Genomic DNA, 13,273 nt, shown 5'->3' with positions numbered 1-13,273 from the left:
CTACACCTTGGCTGTGAACGGTCTGAAATGAAATTAAGAAAGCAATTTCAGTTCCAGTAGCAGCCAGAAGAATAAAATACTCAGGAACAAATTTGATGAAAGTCCACGGCTCTTATAACAAAAACCATAGAGCATCGCTGAGAGCAGAGAGAGCCCTGGATAGGGAGAGGAGGTCATAGGTCAGACAGCTCACCAGCAAGATGGTGGCACTCTCCAAATATATGATAAATATATGTGATGTATGCATATTTAAGTCTGGGCACAGTGGCTCGTATGTTTAATCCCAGCACTGGGAAGGAGACAGGTGGATCCCTGGGGCTAGCCTAGGTTAATCAGCAAGCTCCAAGCCAGTCAACAAAATTCTCAGAAAAACAACATGGATGGGTCCTGATGAACGACACTCTTGGCTGATCTCTGGCCTCTATACACAGGACCCCATGATAAAAATTAAAAACTGATTCTAGTAAGTTGTCTTCTATATGTGTGGCATGCCTCACTCGCACGCAGGCACGCCACGCACATATACATAACACAAATATATACATAAAGGAAATAAAAAATATGTGTGGTTTCAGTTTCTGGTTTTGTTTTGCTTGTTTATTTTTTAATAAACTTTATTTTTTTTAAAAAAATTGGAATTAACAAAATCACACACCCAAATTAATCAGAACCAAAATCTATACATCTCAATGAAAGATAAAATTTAAGGAATAATATTCCAACATGGGTCTCACACCCCTGGACCCTGAACACATTGTGCTAAGAGATAATTACAAAGAAAACAAGGTGCTTAATTCTGTTTATATGAAATATCCAGAACAGATAAACCTAGAGGGAACAGAAAACTGATCCCTTGTTGCCTATGATGTTGGGAGCAGGATGGGGGGTGACACAGATGGTAGGAAGTGTTTGGGGATGGTTTTAGATCGCTGAAGCACGGCCTCACTCTATAGCCCAGTATCAACATCAGCCTCCTGTGCCTCCCTCGGGCTGGGATAACGAATGCACGCTGCCACAGCTTGCTGGAGCCTCTCTGGAAGTAAGACGACAAATAGCCTAACCCTGATGCTAGTGATGAATCTAAGCTCTGTCACCCTCTAGGCTTTGTGGTGGAACACATTTAACGCCAGAACCTTGCATCTCACAAAACAGCTGAGGGAATGAAGAAGGCTGAGCTAGTCTACACAGGCACAAACTCATTCTGAAGAAGAGGGTTGCTGACGGGCTCCAGGCTAATCTGTTACTCAGGGTTTATACCCGGAGCGCAGAAAACCACATTTACTGTTCTAAACTGAAAGTCATTTAATACAGGAAACTGAATTCTTGCGAAATCATCGGAAGACCTGGAGAAGTGGCCCTGAGCCTTTAGGATTGACTTTCAGGTGTCACCGCAAAGCTGACCTGCCTAGAGATGCCATCACCCCTGTCAACAACCCCGAAGCTTAGGAATGTGTGTACCTTAGTTCTAATCTGGGGATTGGAGATACTGCCTGGTACCCCAAACCATTTTTCAGCCCAGGAGCTGCTGACAGGCACTGAGACCCGGCTAGGAAAAGTTGAGGCACGGGGAGGTTCCGTCTATCCTCCTTACCTTTAGGTGTCACACAAGCACTCACCTGTCTGTTTCCTGAGACGGGGTCTTAGTATGAGCGCTGGCTGGGCTCGCACTTGGGGCAGTTGTCCCGATTCTGCATCCTGATTGCTGGGATTTATATGCCCATCCCAGACAAGTATGTTTTAATATTTAAATGCATGTATACACCCTACCTCTGTTTCTCTGTCTCTCTGTGTACGTCTGTCTCTCTATCTGTCTGTCTTATTGTTTATCTCTATCTCTATCTCTGTCTCTGTCTCTCTCTTCAGGTTCCCACAAATGAGTTCTAATAAGCACAACCTAGTTGACCTCCCACCCCTAGCTGCAAAGGAGTCTGGGTAATGCCATCTGTCTCCTTCCAGGCTCTGCATAGCAGAAATCGAACAGAAGGAGGTTGAATGAATGAGTGGACCTACTATTTGAGCCCACAGTGACAGGGATGCCTCTGTTTGCAGGAATGAAAACAGAGAGAAACAGCTTGAGTAAAGAGTAGAAGGGGATGGATAAAACTGAGTGCATTTATCGGGTGAGATTCTAGACCACCAATACACGCGCTGCAGAAACCCAAGCAGCTTGAGAAGCATTAGACTGATCAAAAGAAGGTAGGTGGCAACCACATTGGCGTGGCAACTTTCACACGAGTAGGCACCGTGTCCTTCTTGCCCATCACCTGACACGTACTTGGCACGGAGGAGGCTCTCAAGGCCCAGATCTTGAAAGATGGTGTGATTCTGTTTTTAGGAACTCAATGCATAGCTATGCGAGTCTACAGCTGTTTGGCCGTAATAGAGCAAGCTGGAGAGATACAACAAATGTCAACAGTTGCTCTCTGCTGGTGATTTTCAGTGACTTTCCCTCTCCTCTCTTGGCTCTTTGAACTTTGTAAATGTCAAACAGTGAGCGGGCATCAATATCAATTAGAGAGAGCGCAGATGTTCTGGAAGAGCCTCAGAGGGAAAACACGCTGAGCTCATTGCTCTGTCTCTTACAGGACTGGCCAAACTGGGCCCACAGTGGGTATTGCTCCCTGCTTGCTAGGCAACAGTGTGAGTCTCATCCAGCCTTGGTGCGGGGAGGGGAGGTTCCTGAGTCTTCCTCTGAGAGCCTGAGGGGAACTGGGCTTCCAGGGTGAGCCTAACTCTGTTGCCACCCACAGTTCCCTGGAAACCCTTTGAAAGGGCCAATCTTAAGTACTACTGAGGCTAGCTCAGGTCACACTCATGGTCTGTGAGGACAGGATCAGCCCATTGATACACCAAACCTACACCCGTCAGGGCCCTGGACCATTGCTGCACCAGCTCCTAAACCAGGACGGACACCAAAGCTCTCAGTGGTACCTAGGGCCAGAGGCTTTCTGGAGATGGAAGGGCAGAGGAAAGGCTGCCCTTCTTCAGGGCTGTCCTGCACGTTACCTGGAGACGCTCAGGGAGGTGTGCTTATTATGGGCTAGAGGAGGAGGTCTCTGCCACCCAGAACACACTCACTAGGTGTGACGAGGCAACTTCTGTGCCTCAGTTTCCCCACCTTTGCCAACAGCCAGCTGGTAGACAGGACTTCTGGTGACAGCTGCCCTTTCCTTCTTGGTGCCATCATAAGTTGGGAGGAGGACAAGAGTGCCCAACTGTTGTCCTTAGCTGTGTGGCATCTGTCACACCCATCAGGAAGGCGGGAAGCTGAGGCTCTGGAGGAGCATCGACACAGCCAGGAGCACGCACTGAGAAAGAAATGTCTACAAAGAGGATCACTGTCCCCACCGAGGTCTTCTGAGAATCCAGGGCAGAACCAAACGGAAGAGATGGGCAGCCATGTTTCCAAAGGCCTAGGTTAGCCTAATCCTCAACCTCTGTATCCCTCCCTTGACACATAGGCAGGAGCTGTTGTACTGTGGGTACCACTGCCACCTCTAGCCTCAATGGATTCATCTTTTGAAAGGGCCCAAGGCTGTTGGCATCACAAAGTCCAACTCTAAGAGCCCGCAGCTAATGAGCCCACTATCATCATCCCTAAACTCTGCCCCAAACATGCCACTCTTGCGGCATCAAAATTGATCAATTATTTTGATCAATTATCAAAATAATTGGCTCTTTGTAGGTCAGCCCCAAGCCTGGTATGCTTTGCTGTCTCTGCCCCACTCGTTCATTCATTCCCTCCATGGGCCCTGAAACCCCCGTTGTGTGTTTCTCCACATCTCTGACTTAGTCCTGTGTGCACACCCAGGTCTCTCGGTTGGAAATACCGTGCTTTGCCATATCTGCCAATCTCACACTGCAACACTCAGACTGTCACCTCCTCCATGGAGCCTGTCCTGATCTTCCAGACAGCCTCTCCAGTCTCACACCCTCCCCTCCACAACTCTACACAGGCTGTGAACCAATAACACAGTGAGCTCCTTGGAACCGGCCGTTTAACCCACGGAGACAAGAGTTCCTCAACAAAACTCTGTTTCCAACTCAGGACCCTCGAGGGGCTCAGTAAGTGTTCAGGAAATTACTCTGTCAGTAAGTCAATCTCCAAAACACCCCACAGCCCTGTCTCTAAGTGTTTAGGGGGGTCTCTGACAATGGGAGCTTTCGTGTGCTGGCCTGGGGTGTGGCACAGTGGTAGAGTGCTTATCCAGCATCACAATTCACCAGAAAAGAATAAAGAGGAGCGGGGAAGAGGAAAGGGGGATGGAGGCGCAAGGAGGAACAGGCCAGGGCGGGGGTAGGGGAATTGAACTAGCTACTTCTGAGGGCATGACCTCATGACATCTGTCTTCTGTCTGTGTTCCCACAGATGTGGCCAGCCAAGCTGTCAGCCACTTCCATTAAAGAGGAAACAGAGAAAGTGAAAGTGACTTTGAGGCCATGCAGTACTTCACACGGTGAAGCTAGATCTCCACTGTGGAGTCCCCTCTCTCCAAGCTTCCTGCCGACAAGGCACAAAGATAGATAAGTGTGTCTGTCTGTCCTGTCTAGACAGAGGGAAGGGCCAATGTAAAAGTGATGAGAGCCAACTCTGCCGGAGCTAAGGGAACAGAGACAGCCCTGGGAGAGGAGGTCCGAGGACAATGACCAGGACGGGCAGGTCCTGGAGTGTGGGGTAGCCGAAAGCAGACATCTAATCAACTCAGACTGGCATCAATGACAGGCCAAAGTGTGATGTCACAAAGTCCAACTTGGTGAGACCAGCGAGTCTATTGGCTTCCTTACAGAGCACAGGTGAGGGATTGCTTACAAGAGGGTGGTGGGTGGCTCCCAAGCAATTGCATCACCGCAAAGTCCCACCTCTACCCAGGTCACCAGCTCTAGCCCCATTACCACAGACCTGGCCACCACCATGTGGTTCTGCTCTAGTTGCCATGGCTACAGGGCAAAGTCCAAGAATGGCATCTCATTATGGCCAGAGGGAAAAGCACCATAGAACAAGAGGCACATGGGTACTTTAGCTTGAGTGAAGTGGAGAGGAGCCATTGCCAGCCAGCTCTGGAGCAGGGGAGTGGTATAATTTAACGTAGGTTTTAAACCATTGTTCTATTTTGCTTTCTGTTGCTCTGATGAAACATTCTGACCAAAGGCAACTTAGGAAAGGTTTTAGCTTTGCTTACAATTTTTGCTTACAATTCTAGTTCATCTTTGAGGGAATCAGGCATGAGCCCCAAGGCAAGGCTGCTTGCTATTTCATGCATGCAGCATTATCTCCAAGCAGGGCACTCACAGTTAAGAAAACCCTGGAGGAACCTGGAGGCATGCTGGCTCACTCAAAGGCTCATGCTTAACTTGCTTTCTTCTATAGTCAAGGACCGCCTGCCTAGAGAATTGTGTCACCCATAGTAGGCTGGGCCCTCCAACATCAATTAACTATCAAGACAATCGTCTGTAGTCGTGCTCAAATATCAGTATGACCTGAGTCATTTCTCAGTTAGAACTTACTTCTCAGGAAATCTAGGCTGTGTCAAGTTAATAGTTAAATCTAGCAGGCTAGAGGTCTTTCTGACTACTTTGTGGGAGGAACCCAGACTAGGACCAGGGAACAAGGGAGGAAAGAAGATCTAGTCCAGGCAGAAGGACTGGGGCTGTCCTTTTACAAGAAGCAAGAGTATGGAACAATGGAACAAGGGAACCCTAGTCCTGACCAAGTGCCCCAGCTGTCCCATCTGTAAGAGGGTAGACCATGGTAGTCATTAAGCTGGTCTTCCAGGCATCCTATGGGCTTGGTGGGGAGAACTGGTGACAGTTAAAATCATGAGTGTCTTGAGGAATCCTAGGGACAGTTTCAGCTGAGCCAGAAAGGTGCTCCCAGTATGGGGGATGGCTGGTGTTGGGTGCTCTGGAAAGAATAAACAGAGGAGGGAGGTGACACTTTGTGTTCACTTGGAGATGGGGAGAGAGGTGCAGCTGATACAGGAGGTGTGGGATCCACATGGATGGATTCAGCACAGGTGTGAACCCAGCCCACAGATCCAGGATCCAGCACAAGTGTGAACCAGCCCACAGATCCAGGATCCAGTATGAGTGTGAACCAGCCCACAGATCCAGGACCCAACATAGGTGTGAACCAGACTATAGATCCAGGACCCAGCACAAATGTGAACCAGACTAGAGATCCAGGATGCAGCACAAGTGTGAACCCAGTCCACAGATCCAGGATCCAGCACAAGTGTGAACCAGCCCAGGCGAGCAAATCCCACCAGAGGCTACAGGCAGGTACCCTGCTCTCCTCAACCTCAGTTACCTCTACAAACACAGAACAATGGAGCCATTATGCAAAGAACTTCCCTGAGAATAACAATGTAGGATCAGGTGAAGCTGGAAAGAAGCAAGAACTAGTGATGGACCAGGAGGAGCAGAGAGCCTGCACAGGGGCAGCCACCAGGCATTAGTATGTCCACCTCCCCATGCAGCCATATCCACTGTTCGACAAACCGACCCTGGGAAGTGACAGGGTTAATCGAATCACTTTCCAGATTGTGCAGCGACATTCGCTTTATTTTTTAAAGGTGGGGGGAAAAAGCCTGCCAGGTCTCATTTAGAAACTCGAACATTCTGAAAACATTGGCTAAGAGAGGGGGCTGTGCCCGCTTAGAAGAATCCTCTAACGGAGCGATGCTAATCCAAGATGACAGGGGTATCTCTCTTTTTAAACCAAGAAGGCAGACAGTGCAAATTGCTCTTCTGGGATTGATGGCCTGGGATGCTAACTCGGTAGGGCGCCCAGCAGCTCCAACTCCCTGGAGTCAGCAGAGAGGCAGATGATGACACCCCCACCCCCACCCGCACCCCCACTCCTGTCACAGCAAACGGCAACCATGGCAGGAAGTGGAACCATCAGAAATGCAGTGCTTGGTCCCATTTAATCTTTTCACAAATGGGAAACAGAGGCCCAGAGAAAGGATGTACAGAATTCCTTTTGGCTGGCGGGAAGTCCCTGGGCATTCCCACCTCCTCCATTAGTGAGGTACTTGTCTACTGCCAAGGCAGGGCTTCCTGACACTTTATCTTGCAAGGAAGTCCTCAAGTTCAGGGTGTGCCCAGGAGCGGACTGTTCGGAGTTCCTGAGTCCTGGTGTTCTGGGCAGATTGATGACAGAAATCATTAAAGGAGTGAGGGGTCCATGGAAGTCGCTACCACACTAGACGAGAAGGCATCTGAGAGTGTCCTGAATCAACTGGAGGGACATAAGGGCAGCTTCAGACATTTACTGGAGAGTGAAGACACGAGTCCTTTACAGAGCAGTACCTGGAGGCTTACAGCATCGCCTAAGGTGACGACAATCTGAAACCAGTCACGTGTTCACACTGAAATAAATGATGGGACCTTCCCAACATGGAATACTACTCTGTAGTGAAAAGGAGCAGGTGGGGTCTGGAGCAGCATAGAAGAATCAACCATGCTGGTCTACATAAGGAAAGTAGGTCAGCAAGAGTCATATATACCCATGCGGCATTGCAAACAATGAAACAAGAGACCCAACAGCCAAGCTGGACCTGGTGGCTCAGGCTTGTAACATCACGTGCCCAGGAGAAGCTAAGACAGGAGGACTGCAAACTTAGGCATGTCTGGGATAAAGGGTGGGTTCAAGGCTAGCTTGGACTCCTTAGTGAGACCCTGTCTTAAAATAAAAAGTTGTTTTTTTGTGTGTTTTTGTTTTTAAATGAGTACTGGGGCTGAAGCTCAGGGGTAGCCCTAGCCTCGCATGCCAGAGGTTCCCGGTTCCCTGTAGACTCATCAAGGTTACTGGGCACAGAGAGGAAACAGTTGTGCTTGCAAAAGAGTCTAGGGTGGGGGGGGCAGGTTGGGGGGCACCAGGAACTGTCTAAAATCTAGATCGCAACTAGGAATTAGCACTATGGCTGAGTCATATTTGACCTGCGTGAACTGCGCTCTGTGGAATCAGGATGGGTGGACAGCATGCACGTTGTAATTCAGAATCAGACAAAGCTAGAAAGGTCGAGCTTGATGAAAGGCCCGAACTGAAGCCACTAGGAATGGGACAGCAACCGGTGGTTCTTGTTGTAAAGACCCAAAGTCCCAGGAGAGTGTTCCATTGGCTGCGTTTGGCCTTCAGGCCCGCCCTTAGCTAGAATTGGATAAGACCACTTGATTGACAGTCTTAAGAGCTTGTAGGAAGGATTCATTATCCAGCTGCAAAACACTGGGCTAGCTGTGTCCGTAGAGGGTGCTTTCAATTTAGAAGCTCACCCTTGCTGGAGCCTCTGATCCAGGGCCAGAGCGATACCCTTCCAGGTGTGAACCGGATCTCCCAACCCCAGGATGATCCAATCTCCGTGTGTCTCACTGATTGCTGCTACAATCCCGCAGGAAGCTCAGGATACGTGGGGTTGACAGTGCAGTGAATGTATTTGAATTAGACGGACAACTTTAGCTAGGACCCAGGAGGCTCATTTGTTCCCCTGAAAGAAAGAGCGCTTGGCTCTGAATGACTGAACTGGGTGTGTCTTGCAGACACAACCCTGAGTCAGAGGGAGGGATGAGGAGCTGAGCAACCTTGCAGAATCCGGGCGGAGGACCCCAGCATCCCAGGCAGCCCCGCTGGGCCTTGGAGCTTGGGTGGTCACCTATGCCCTTACTCATCTGACCTTTGTTATATCACAGCAGTGTTGACTGCAGTCTCCCATCTCTTCTGTGCTCTGTGACCTTGGGCCATTCGCTTCACCTCTCTGAACCCAGCTTTATAGAAAGCGACTTTTTTTCAAGCGCTTTTGGAACTTGAGTTTGAGGAGGTGATGCAGTAAGCATCATTTATCCCAGCCCACCGGAAGCAGAGGAAGGCGGATCTCTGTGAGTGCAGGGGCCAGCCTGGTCTACATAATGAGTTCTAGGCCAGCCTACTGAGACTCTAGCTTTTTTTTTTTTTTTTTTTTTTTTTTTAAGACAAAATAAACAGGACTGTGAGGTACACAGAAGCTCAGCGTGCAGTCGGGAAACCACAGGCTTCAGATGTGGAGGCCCCGGGATCTTCTTTCTTCCTAGCCCCATTTGTGGCCTTGGCAGGGATATGGTGCTAGTATTCACAGAAGTATTTTCTGGGTTGACTGTGGGTGTAGGGGGGCGTGTCCCTTCTCTTTTCTCGGTACTTCCTCCACCCACGGTACCATTACCAGCATTCCTCTATTCTGGAGAATCCCCTCGTTTCTGTGAAAGCTCGATTCTGAGAGCGCAGAACGGCCCATTCATTCCTAAATTAACCTTCTCCTAAGTGAGGCGGAAGATCGCTTCTCCACTTAAAAATGTCTCCTCCCAGGGAACACTGAAACCTTTAAGGGCAGCAACCTACCCCCAGCTGGGGCCGGCGCCCCTCCCAGAACTGCGGGCAGCTCAGGCTGGATTTTTCCAAATCCTCCCCTGCGTGTTTACCTTCACACAGTGAGCACATGTTTACTCTCTGTCCCCACACGACAGGGCTGGTCCATAGAGCCCTCGCCCCCGCCCTGCAAATTGCTGTCTTTGCTCAACACAGAATTCCTTTGGGCTCAACACAGAGAAAGGAGCTACTCCTACCTTTTTTTTTCTTTTTCTTTTTTTTAATTGAGGAGGGATTTAATTCAGGGCCAAGCTAGCCTTGTGCTCCTAACCTTGTCTCTTCTTTAAAAAAAAAAAAACCTTCTTAAAAAAAGTGTATGTGTGTGTGCCTGCTTGTTAGTCTGGATGTGTACACACAAGGTCTACATGAAATTTCTTTTCTTGCTTGCTCTCCACCTTCTTATTTATTTATTTATCTATTTATTTATTTATTTTTGAGGCTGTTGTCAAGAGCTCTGGCTGCTCTTGCAGAGGACCTGAATTTAATCCTAGCACCCCACATGGCAGCTCTCAACTGTCTCTAACTCCAGGTCCAGAGAGATCCGAAGCCCTCTTCTGACCTCCGATGGCACCAGGCTCATACATGGTACATATATACACGCAGGCAAAACATCTGTAAACAGAAAATAAAGATACATACATCTCTTTGAAAATGTCATACAAGCCCATCCTGAGTTTTTCATGCCCTTCCTCACTCTCTCTTGCCCACTTTCTCCTGCTGAAACCCCTCCTCTCTTTTAATAAGCCCATTCCTACCTCAATGTCTCTCTCCCTTTGATCCACTTAGTTTCATTGAGTTTCTAGCATGGACATGAGTGGGAGGCTGAAAGGTGGGCAATTTAGGAAAATGACACCCCCACCCCCACCCAAGTCCGGTCCCTAGTCCCTAGTCAGGTCTTATTCAGCTCCTCCCTCCTCCTGCTTGGTACAAAGTCTGCCTTTGTTGAGAGGGGTCTCTCGCTGGCCCTGAAGTGTATGCCTAGACTGGCTGACCAATGAGCTTCAGAGTTCTGCTCTCAGCTCCGCCCCAACCCCAGTGCTAGGATTACAGGTACATCACTGTACTTAGTTCTGGGGATCTGAATGGAGGTCCTCAAGCTTGCTTGGTAGGACTTTACTGACTAATCTTCTCTGCCACCTACCTCTTCCCTTCTTTCAGTTGCTAAATTATCTTGGATGTGGCTAATTTATCAAAGCCCTCTTGGGTGCTTAGGTTGTGGCTGGTGTTTTATATAACATTCAATGCTGTTCAAAGTGAATTGTTCTCAGGCTCTTTCCTGGATGTGGGTCTGAGGAGGTAGGATCTTCTAGAAGCATTTGTAGGACATCAACAGAGACTAAAGTCTCCTGCCCCCAAGGCTCGCAACCTGAGTTCAGTCCTCAGAACCCATAGTGTGAAGAAGAGAACTGACTCCTACAAGTTGTCCTCTGACCTCCATGTATGTGTGTGTGTGTGTGTGTGTGAGAGAGAGAGAGAGAGAGAGAGAGAGAGAGAGAGAGAGAGAGAGAGAGGAGAGAGAGAGAGAGCACTGTGGTAGCAGCACTGGCACGTCCTCACACATACAGGAGATAAAGAAATAAATGTGCTGTCGGGGAACTGCATGCTTCAGGTGTGAGATCTGCCACTCACTCCTGGCCAGATGTGCTTGGCTTCCTCTGCCTGTGGGTCAGTGTCTGCAGAGGCTTCCCAGCTTAACCCTGGCGTTCTGCTTTTGTTTTTAATGTGCTGACACTATTCCTTCACATTCTGTCATTACATGGATATCATTAGCTACAAATCACATGGCAGATTAGCTATATATCACACATTTAAGGTGGTTTTGGCAGATTCGCAGGTTTGGGCAGTCCACAACACTCTAGTTTTATAATACTTTCTTTACATACCTAAAGAAACCCCTCATCATTACCACCCATTCTGTGGCTTTTTGGTGGCCAAGATCCACTCTGTCTCCAAGGATCGGCCTGTCCTGGCATCATGGAAGCAGGGCTCTGTGGCACCTGGCAGGGCTCTATGGCACCAGGCTGGGCAGTAGGGGCTAGTTCTTCCTGCCCACACGCAATCCTGAAGCTCAGTAATCTTTCCCCCTGCATGCTTCAGGTGTGAGATCCGCCACTCACTGCTGGCCAGATGTGCTTGGCTTCCTCCACCTGTGGGTCAGTGTAAGTAAGCAGCCTCCCTCTGTGAGTGTTCAAGGTCTACCAAGTGTGATGCTAGACTCAGAGAGAGTTCTGCCTTCTTGTTGCTGCCCACCTTGCAGAGGGGAAACCAAGGCTTGGGGTAGTATTGTTGAGACCAGATGAAAGACAGGAAAAGTTATGAGGCCATGAGGAGGGATATGGCTGTGACTTTAGTCTGTCACTAGCAGGAATCAATATTTCTTCAAAGCTAAAGGCGGTGAAGGTGACCTTCTAAGGGGCAACATAAAGGTACCCCTTTCTGGTGACACCTCAGGCATGGTTGTTAAAACACCTAATGAACCATCCAGGATGCACTGTAACCTCATCACACTGCTTTCTGCTAACTGTGTGCTTCTATGATGCTCACAGGCATGGTTATAACTTTACTTGTAATTTTAAAGTATCTTTTTTCTTTTTGAGATAGGTTTTTATGGAACCCAGGCTAGCCGTCAGTTTCTCCATATAGCTATACTTACAATATTTAGATACACACAAATGCTTTTGAGTGTTTGTTTATTTTTTGTTTTTCAAGGTAGGGTTCCTGTCTTGAACTAGAACCTGGCTATCCTGGAACTTATTTTTAAAATCAGTCTGGCTTCAAACTCACAGAAATCTATCTCTCTCTGCTTCCTGAGTGCTGAGATTAAAGGCATGTACCATCATGCCCTGTGACACTTCTCTGTTTTAAAGGATATTTTTATTTTATGTGTTTGGGTGTCTTGACTGCATGTATGTGTATCATGTGTATACAGTACCTGTGGAGACCAGAAGAGGGCGATGAGACCCCTGGAAGTGGAGTTACAGATGCTGAGTGGCCTTGTGGGTGCTGGGAACTGAACTCAGGACCTTTCAAGAACAGTAAGCTCCGTTATTTGCTGAGGCATCTCTCCAACTCCCAGTCCTTTTCTTAATAAACCCCAACTTGGTCTCATTCTGATTGGCCCTGGAATTCTTTGCTGTGTAAGCCAAGATCCAAGCTGCACCCGAGTAGACTTTCCTGTGAGGGAATGCTGCTGGCACTGTTGTGTTGCCTTCGGTGACACACCCAAGATCACAACAGAAAGTAGCTGGCAGAGCTGAACTTGTCCTGTTGCTGGGCTATGACACTGCTAATGGAAGGTTTAAAAGGGTCTGTAGACAATTACTGCTAAGTGTTATTTGGAATCTGGAATCACCTGGGAGATGGATCTCTGAGCATGCCTGTAGGGGATTACCTTGAAAGTCATCATGTACTGATATGAGATCTGCCCACTGCAGGCAGCACCATTCCTTAGTTGGGACTCTGAAATCGATGGAGCAAGGTTTCTTCTTCTTCTTCTTCTTCTTCTTCTTCTTCTTCTTCTTCTTCTTCTTCTTCTTCTTCTTCTTCTTCTTCTCCTTCTCCTTCTCCTTCTCCTTCTCCTTCTCCTTCTCCTTCTCCTTCTCCTTCTTCTTCTTCTTCTTCTTCTTCTTCTTCTTCTTTCTCAATTGTAGATGTAATATGGCCAGCTGCTTCAAATCGCTGACCCCATACTTCCTCCAAAATGATGGACTATAACCTTGAACTGTAAGCTGAAGTAACCCCTTCCCTTTTAAGTTGCTCTCATCAGGGGTTTTTATCACAGAGACAGAAGAAAAGTGAAGACAGGAAGGCTAGAATGATATCTCAGTTGGTTTCGTATCTGACATGCAAGGATAAGGACCTGAACGTTGATACCAG

This window comes from Mastomys coucha, unplaced genomic scaffold, assembly GCF_008632895.1.
Source record: "Mastomys coucha isolate ucsf_1 unplaced genomic scaffold, UCSF_Mcou_1 pScaffold15, whole genome shotgun sequence".
Taxonomy (NCBI): domain Eukaryota; kingdom Metazoa; phylum Chordata; class Mammalia; order Rodentia; family Muridae; genus Mastomys; species Mastomys coucha.
Note: the sequence above shows the minus strand (reverse complement) of the source record.